Source organism: Grammomys surdaster, unplaced genomic scaffold (genome assembly GCF_004785775.1).
Source record: "Grammomys surdaster isolate TR1022 unplaced genomic scaffold, NIH_TR_1.0 125776, whole genome shotgun sequence".
Taxonomy (NCBI): domain Eukaryota; kingdom Metazoa; phylum Chordata; class Mammalia; order Rodentia; family Muridae; genus Grammomys; species Grammomys surdaster.
Genome location: NW_021620607.1, coordinates 934,918 through 944,826, shown reverse-complemented (window position 1 = coordinate 944,826; position 9,909 = coordinate 934,918).

Below are 9,909 nucleotides of genomic sequence, written 5' to 3'. Positions count from 1 at the left end.
TGGCTTTAATTTCATGTAAAAACAATGTCTTTTCTTGGTTTTTCATTGTCTAGGAAAGTGGCTAATATTGAGAGGAATCTTTTTTAGCTAATGATATAAAATGTTTGAACATTTATTTTAGATGTGAATTTATGAAGGAAAGTAGAGAGTTTTGTGGAAAGACAAGGCAGAGGAGACATAAGCTAAAGCTATGGGGACATAAAGATGATGGTATTTATTTTCTACTTTTACTGAATTTGATAGAGATAAATATAAAGTACTACTTAATCTTGGAAAAACATGGTTATAAAGAATTTGTACCAGATTGCATTATTTCAGAATCTATTAAAATCAGAAATGACCAAATTGACAGCTGGAGTAAGAGTGACGAACCTCAGTTTGTTCCTTGATCTATGCAGGGAGGTGACATCATCACAGAAATGATCTTAGAGACATACACACCCGTACACAAACACAAGCATCAGCTGCCATGAGGTTTTCAAGACATGCCAAATTAGCTTTTGACTATTTAAAGACATTTTAATCTTAATATATCAGTCCTGAGATATTATTCTCCTGTGTTGATCTGTAATGCTACATTAGGATTTCCTCAAGGCTAATATTAAAATTTTTACAACTTTCCATTGATGGTGAGTACATGAGACATTTTTTAATACTGAAAATTTTCTGATTCCGTGATTAAGGTGTATACAATTGATGAAGTTTATTTCTGCCTTCCAGATTTTCAGGTACTTCATCACCATATGCGATAGCATGGCTCAAGTTCTGAGTGATAACTAAGTAAAAAAAACCAAAAAACAAACTGTGTCTTTTTCTCAGTCTAAAAGGTCACCTATATTGAATAGAACTGTATGATTTACTCGGAAGAAGAGATATTAATACTTGTTAAATATAAAAGTTCTCCCTAATCAGAGAGCCAGTATTAAATAAGTAGCTCATGATAAGCTATTAGTATAAAAGATTGTGCCTGGGATAGTTTTAATTTCACAATGATCTTGGAAGAAGAATCCTATAATCACATGCATTCTATGCACATCCAGAGCAATTAAGTAACTTTCTTGGGATCATGTAGCTAGGAAGTCGCACAGCTGGGCTTGAAGCAAGGCAATCTGTCTTGGGAGTCATAATTTAACCTCTCAGTGATTTGCTTTCAATTGTGTACAGTCTGGGTTCTTAAAAAATACCATGTCAGTTCTCTGCCTAGTTTTCTTCTTATGGACAATATTTATCAACATTAATCTTGAAAGTAACACCGGAATGTATACATATACCCAGTCAACATTATAATCACAGTCATACAAACAAATGACCCATACAATGAAGGAGTAAACATGAGCTCCAAGTACACATAAAGGCTGATTCTTAAACAGCGACACTATAATTGATGATGTAACACAGCTTAATAGGCTGTCATAGAAACAGAAATATAGGCATGAAGTTGGCTCTCTTTATGAGAAAAAGAATTTCAGAAAAAAATCTACATACAGATTAGCTATGGTGGTTTGAGCAAAGATAGTCAACTCACATTCAAGTTCAAGTGCATTGTGTAACAATTAAGTTTTAAGTTAAAGGAAGTTGTAATGAAACAAAAAGAGTTAGAAAAGAATGAAGAGTTGAGGGAAATAATAATAAAATAAAAAAGAAAGAAGGCTGAAGAACTTGTAAAAATATGAAGTCTATATGTTAATGTTAAACTATTTGCATGATAATACCACCCTCCCCTGAACATACCTAATTGCTTTATACAAGTGACTATCAAAGGAGAGTTCTCTGAGCAGAGACTCACCACCTTATAGGATTTTGTTTGAGATGCAAACGTTTCAGAACCTTCACCACAGGCACTGAATCAGGAACTCTGCAGCTGTAATCTGTATGTAAAAATCCCTCCATAAAATCATAATATATGCTCAAGTTAGAGAACCTCTCATGTGAACCTTAACAAAAGTCTGTTGGATTTACAGCCTGAAGTAAGGGTCATTAAGACCTTGGTTTCCTGTATGGCAGTTATCATAATGTAGGATGTAAAATAAAAATTAAGGACTTCAGCTAGAATTATAAAAAGAGTAATTGTATTCAATAAACAGTAGCCAAGAAACTATTATTTCTTCAGTCTAGGAACAAGTTCAAGAATAGATGGAATTCACAATTGGGAAGGAGATTCTCTTCATACAACTTAGTAGTTGTGGAGTTACCAGGCTTTTTAAATGTATCGGCAAGTATATTTTGAAGAACCTTCCACTGGGGACTTTAGGATCTAAGCTACGGTCTAAGGAATCCATGGGGAGGATTTCTGGTGATGATCATTTCAATGTGGTGGATATGTTGATTTTGAGAACATAGGGTTATTCTTTCATAGGATTTGCGGATGGAAAGCATCATCACTGAACCTATAGATAACTTCTGACTTAAGACTTTTAGAAATTTTACAACAGAGTGAGCAGTGAACATTTAGTTAAAAACAATAGCTTGGAATCTAAGTTTTGATCTTATCCCAGGATAGTAATGTGCTATCTTGTGGTACTGGGGAGCTCACATTAGATGTTTTCATCTCCTGATAAGTTTATCGTGACATGGTTTTATCATAAACTGGGGAAGGGCAGATGTATCTGTGCTGATAACGGTCTGGAAGGAAATCATGATATCAGGAATATATGATAACCAGCAAGCAGTAGGATGGTGATGTAGGTGGGAAAGCAAGTCATATACAGAAATAGACTCCAGATAAACTACTCATAAGCTATGCAATCTTCTTTCTGTAACAGTTCCTGAGTGGCATCTAAAAGACCAATAAGAAATTCCACTTCCATTGACCTGTTTCCTCTCAATCTGTGTATCCCTGGAAAAATTATACATCTCAGCCACATCTTTCACTCAGGAGTCTAGACTGTCTACTCTTGTCTAGACAATAAGATCATTCTATTTCACAGTGACAGGTTTTAGTTTGGAAACTCAAAGGGATTTAAGTGCAATCCAATTATCCTTATGGACTTAAGAGACAAGGCCCAGAATTTTATTTTAGCAATCAGTATTGTCAGTGCTTTCCTTTTTCCTGATGAATAGGAGCTGTGTATATCATGTCTGAAGTTCTTTCCAATCCTGAAATTTTATGGAGATATTTTATTTTAGTGCAGAGAGGGCAAATGAAGGCACAGACAGTGATAAAAACCCACTTCAATGGCTAAAAGCTACAACAGAAGTTTCAAACTCTACTAACACATATTAGCATAGTAAATAAAGATATTGTTATTTTTTAGATTTATTTATTTTTAGGAATATTTTGTATGCATGTATGTATGCATAAACTATGTATATTTGGTCTACAAAGGTCAGAAGAGGATGTTGGATTCCCCAGAACTGAAGTCCCAGATTGTTGTGAGCCACCATGATCATTCAGGGAACAAAACCTCGGTCCTCGGCAGAAAAGCCCGAGATCTTAACTACAGAACCATTTCTGCAGGTCCAAAGTTATTGATTTTTGAAGTCAGTTCAAGTTATATCTTCTTATATCTGAGAATTAAAGTATCTTAGCTAATAGAGTAGTAGTACCTTGCATCAAGAAATAAGTGGCAAAACCAATGGCTTGTTGGTTGAGAAAACATTCAATGTTGGGGTCCAAGTATTATGAGACGAATACTGTCCTGCTCACATAGACCATGGGAATGCCTGGCTTTAGGATTTTGAGCACAACAATCCATATGTGCCCATTAAGGATTCTTGAATAATGGAGTGTGGTTCCATGCCCCACTGTTGAGCTCAGTGGAAAATATGGTGTCCCAGCTCTGCAGTGTTCAAAATTAAAAGCAGTACTCTCCCAAGAATCAGTAAGAAGTATCGATCCTAAGGCAGATCAATACTTTGTACTTTATTCCCCAAACTAAGAGCCATAACTGTGAAAAATGAATCTTAGTGTTGATAATTGCAGGGAAACAGCTCCACTCCTTCTCATGGCCCTTGGCTTTCACTGTTTTAGGGTACTGCAATGGCTCCTTTCACCCTACAGTTCTTTACCCATCAGCCATTTGCAGTCCTCAGGTCAAACACTAACAGGCATAGCACACTGGGGAGCTAGTGCCTGCCCCCCAAGGAAGTGAAAAGATACCCAAGATAATTTTTAAAGAGGATATCTTGAGGGTATATTCTGTGCATCTCCCAGAGAAGCCTAGCAGTACTATGAACATAATAACCTGAAGAGTAGCTCATACCACTCTGGTTATTTTCCTCTCTGCATTTCATTCACCTCTTGAGATTCACCTCTCCCAAACTAAATCCTTGCACTTAAATTATTTCTTAGTTCTTCGTCTGAGTTAGTGCCAATGACAGGAATAAAAAGGAATTACATATAAAACTAGAAAGATTACAAGGGTTAAATATGATTTTAAAAAAAGTGTCTGTAAAAGGAAATCCTATGAACAATGTAACATACACTGGGAAGTTCTCAAGCTGGTCCAAACACAGAATCTCTATAATTGAAAACTTCTCCTTATAGGAGCTGCAGTTAGAAATCACATAATATCCAACCAACATTTTAGTAAGCATGGCTCTGCTTTCTCCAACAAACTACTCAAAAGGTATACAGCCTTACATGGTTCTACAGCCTCTCCTCTGGAGTTAATGAGTAGATTCTCATAATAACGTTACTGAAGAAAGAAACGTGTCCATTCAGAAAGACGAACAGCAGTATTTTCCATAGACAAATGATGCTCGCTTTTCCAGGTGACAATAGTGGAAGAGTTACAATAAACTTAGGAAAACTTCCTTCAGAAATAACGAAGAACTGTCAAGAAGCTCAGCCTGAGGCTTAATAACATACGAGCCATAACGTGTTTCTGTGTTTCCAGTAACTAGTACTGGTGGCAATTATTTGCAGAAAGAGCTTGAAACAACAGGGGCTGTTGATTTCCTACATTTTAGGAAGTTGGAAAGAAAATCCCAGAGGAGGTGCTCTCCCACCCCCAAAGATGCTTATACTTAAAGCAAGCAGAGATTTTTCAGGAACTAGAGGCTCACCCTGCATGGGAATCAGTAACAATGGGATGGTAATAGAGCAGAAAACAGACAGAAGAAAGTGCATCAGGCACGAACATGTTTCCCACAGGATAGAATAATCTTTATCCAGCAGCAGGACATTAACCAGTCCAATGTCCCCCACCCTTCAACACTTTGTTAATATTTTACTTTAATTTCAAAATAAGGACAAATATCATATCCTATGTCTGCTGAACTAAGGAACTGAGCATAATAAAATCTATTTTAGCAGCCAATGACCATTATACTTTCCACTTCATAATCCCATTATGTTCATTTTTTTTTGTTCCCTGCTCTCTCTTTAGGTTGGCACATTGATTTGAAATTCAATGAAAATCTCATTAAAAATATTTTTGGAGGCAGTCCAGAGAACAAGAAGGGAAGAATGACCTGCGGGTAGTCTAGAATGCACTGGATTTGAGGCTGCTCCACAGCTACTTTTACTCAACCCAGGTGCCCCCATCTATTGTTTGTGGACACCATTATTCCTTGGATCTGGACGACACATCTGTCTCTTAAAAGACAATAGAGAATCTTAAGCTCCTAGATATCTACAGGACAATTTTCTTTCGTGATCAGCAATAAATGCCCAAAACTTTCCTAGTGGTTGACTCTGACCCTGGAGTGATTGTAGGCAAAGTGCCAAGTTGAAAGGCTGTTTGCTCTCAGTGCCAGCATGGAAAACAGTGTGTGTCTAATAGGTTGGTTGAATTAGCTTCATTCCATAGCAAGCAATGTGTGTACATACGATAAAAATGATGAAAGAACTTCTGTCTAAGTTGGAAGTAAATACTCAGAGAATTATATTTTACCTAATTCATACAGACTCTACTGGGGGAAAAGCATAACTATTTTTTTTACTTGCATAAACTGCATTGTTGCAGTGTTATTAATTCAATACAACAATCACAACACACACACACAGATTTCAATGTGAAACACTTCAAGCTGAAGATGGGAATTGTAGGAGGAAAAAAGATAAGTTTACTGAAAAGAAATTATAAGGAAATATTGAACTATTATATCTTTTCTTTTCTCTTAACAAGTTGAGGCATAGAGAGTTGTAAGAAGCCGAATTCCATTCATCATGATTAAATTTATACCCTTCAAACCTGATCAATTAATACTCATGGAGTAAGTATTATCATTTGTTCAAGAGTTTGACTTATTTTTATTATTTTATAAATGGAGACAAGGAGTCAGAAAATGTAACTTTGCTGAACTGCTACCTACTGTGAGAGCTTAAAGTCCTTGCCCTCAAAGAGGTAATATGACCCCTGCCCACTACAAAGAGCGCACCTGCCAGAACATGATGTTTCAACTCTATTTGAAAACTGTGATAAAGGAATAAATTTGCAGATTTTGAGAAACAATGCTTTGAGTGGGTACAAACTAATTTCTTATACTAATTCCGAGCCTAAGACAGAAGAGATCAGAAATCTATTTGGAGATTTTGAAAACAAAATCTTTTTTAAAAACATGGTTATTTTATTAACTTACATTTCAAATGTTATCCCCCTTCCAGGTCTCCCCTCCACAACCTCCCATGCAATCTTTCTTCCCCTATTCCTCTAAGTGAGTGTTCCTCCACCCACCTACTCCTGTTCCACCACCCTAGCATCCTCTTATGCTGTGACATCAAGCCTCCACCGGACCAAGGGCCTCCCCTCCCACTGATGTTAGATAAAGCAATCCTCTGCTACATATGCAGCTGGACCTATAGATCCATCCATGTATACTCTTTGGTTGGTAGTTTAGTTCCCGGGACCTTTGGAAGATATGATTAGTAGGTACTGTTATTCTTCCTATGGGGTTGCAATCCCCTTCAGCTCCTTCAGTCCTTCACCTAACTCTTCCATTGTTGTCCCTAAGCTCAGTTCGATGGTTGGCTGTGAGCATCTGCATCTGTATTGGTCAGGCACTGGCAAAATCTCTCAGTGAACAGGCATACCAGGGTCCTGTCAGCAAGCATGTCTTAGCATTAGAATACTGTCTGTGTTTGATGTCTGCAGATGGGTTGGATCCCAAGGGGATGGGGAGGTCTCTGGATGGCCTTTCCTTCAGTCTCTGCTCCATTTTTTGTCCCTGCATTTCCTTTAGACAAGAACAGTTCTGAGTTAGAAAGGCTTAGCTTTTTAGTACTCTTTGTCTAACAAACATTTGGGTTTTTCAAAGACTGGAATTTCAGTCATCCTATCAATGATATTGGATTATTTTCTGATAATGCCAAATTCTGCATAAACTGGTGAGTAGATCAGAAGAAACAGCTTCAGGAAGTTATGGTCTTCCTTGTTACTTTCAATATCCTTTTTTCCCCTTTGGTAAAGATCTAGATGAAAATGACTTCACACAATGTATCCTGCTGAATGTCCGTGTTTAATTGAGCAGAGTGACCTAGATCATCAGAGACATTCATGATCAGTTTAGCCTTAGCCTCTCTTCTCCCCTTTGCTTACCTGATTTACTTCCCCACCACAAGTCAGATTTGTCTACTTGCCCAGCTTTGACATTCCGTTTAGTTCATAATATTTTATAATACAAAACACGTCATCCCATGTTCTTTTTGAACAAATATAAAGTTCTATTTATAGTAGACATCGTTTGTTTTCTCCTACCCTCTAAGAGACAATGGCGGATCATGATCTTCTTGATATCTAAATGATCCTTTCCTTAAGTGATACACAGTAAGCTTCCTGAACATATTCTCATAGTGATTGGTTCTATTGGTTTTATTGTCATGAAATGGAAACACAATTAATTACCTTACTGTAATTTCTGTTGCACTTCTTCCTGTTCCACAGCTCTTGTTTCTCACAGGCTTATTCTTATCTCCCCAGTTGTTGACTTCCAATCAAATAAAGCATTATTGCATTCACCTTTGCTTACTGCTATTTCCAAGTTACTCCAGCCTTGCTCTGTAAGCTTTATGGAATGCTATGACTTTGTATTTATTCCATCCACATACGTGTTTTTATTTTATGAATGAGGAGATTGAAATAGTGAGAAATTAGTAAAATATCGCAAGGTTATGTTTCAATAAGAATTAAAGCTTAAGTACTTATTTTCCTTGTAAAAACTATATATACCTCTGCCGGGCAGAATCAGATGTGTTAACTAAAGCTACATGATTTCTATGGAATAGGTGAAGCTCCCTGGTTGACTTTGCCATGTGAGTCCTCTCGGTGAAAGTCTTTTCATTCCATTGCCATATTCTGATATCCCAGTTGATTTAAGCTTCCCTTTTTAGAGAGTTCCAGCCTTTTATTATAAAAGAAAGGAGATCTAGGGCATTGAAGGCAGTGATTAAATTCTAAATGAAGATTTAAAACATTGTAGTATCATTTTTGCTTATACATAACTGGCCAAATCAGTCTGTACTTTATAATCTGAATAGGCAAAGCTATTTCTATTGGAATCTTGAGTTAGTTGTCAACACAGTATATAAGAGCAGCATTATGTCTGGTGTTTCTTATTGTGGTGATTTCAATAGGTATGGCCCCCATAGATTGATGTGTTTTGATGCTTGGCCATAGGAAATGGTGCCATGAGGAGGTGTGGCCTTGTTGGAGGAGGTGTAGTCTTGTCAGAAGAAGTGTGTCACAGTGGGCCTGGCTTTGGGGTTTAAAATGCTAAAACTACAGCCAGTGTAAAACACATCCAATCTCCTCATTGTTGCCTTCAGATCGATATGTTGAACTCTAGGGTCCTTCAGCATCCTCTGTGACTGTACACTGCCATGTTTCCTGCCATGATGTTAATGGACTAAACTTCTGAAGTTGTAAGCCCACCCCAATTAAGTGATTTTCTTCATAAGAGTTGGTTTTTATAAGTCAATTTCCCACATGACTTCCCCACTAAACACATATATTTATGCTTCTTCGCATAAGATTGTAGTTAGATTCTATAACAACTGAAAAATCAAAATTTATACACAATACTTACTAATATTCTGAGTAATATGCTTGGGATAGTTAAATATCTTAATGTGAAGATATAAGGGTATGTGTTCCATCACACAAAATATGTAGAGAATTAATTTAAATAATGCGTTAATAACACAGTAAAAGGTGTGAAGAAACCATAAGAAATTCTGCATAGCATGCTAAGAAATACAATGACCTCTTCCCTAGAAGATGTTTCAACTCATATTTCTTAGCACCTAGGTTAGAATCTGCTTAGTGATAATAGGATAAGTACTTCACTAATGTGATTCTGAATGAGCAATTTTCATATTAATGGCTTTCTCACTGTATTAATGAAAACACAATTTGCCACCATAATGGGGACATCACTTAAATTAGATCAAAATTGCTAACATGAACATGGCTGTTAATAAGGCAAAACTATTGTATATGCTAATGGGTCTCCTATTGTACTAACAATGTTCTTATATCCAAAAGTTTGTATGACATTAGAAAGGACAGACCTGTGTTATTGATTGCTTGATAATGTCACTTCCTGTATTTGCAAACCCTTGCTATTATATTAGCATTGTATAAGTGTGCCAGAACCTAAGAAAAAATTAAATGGGAAAATGTGCTATATACTAGGAGTAAGGATGAATGTTAAATGTCAGTTAAGATATTTTTTGTTCTGGTATTCTTATCATCAAGGATTTAGATAGCTTATGACAATTGAAGAAAAATAAAATAGTGAACAAAGAAGACAACATAAATGTTAGAGTACTAAGCATGTAATGTAACACTACTCTAGATTCGTATTAAGTTGCTGAGGATTTCATAACAAAATACAGCATACTGTATGAGTTAAAAGCAGGTGTTTGTTCTCTCAAAGGTCAGAGGTTCATTTATTGAATGTCTGGTGCTCAGCTAGTGGTGTTCTTGAGAGGTAATTGGATCATAAAAGCTCTGACATAATTGATGG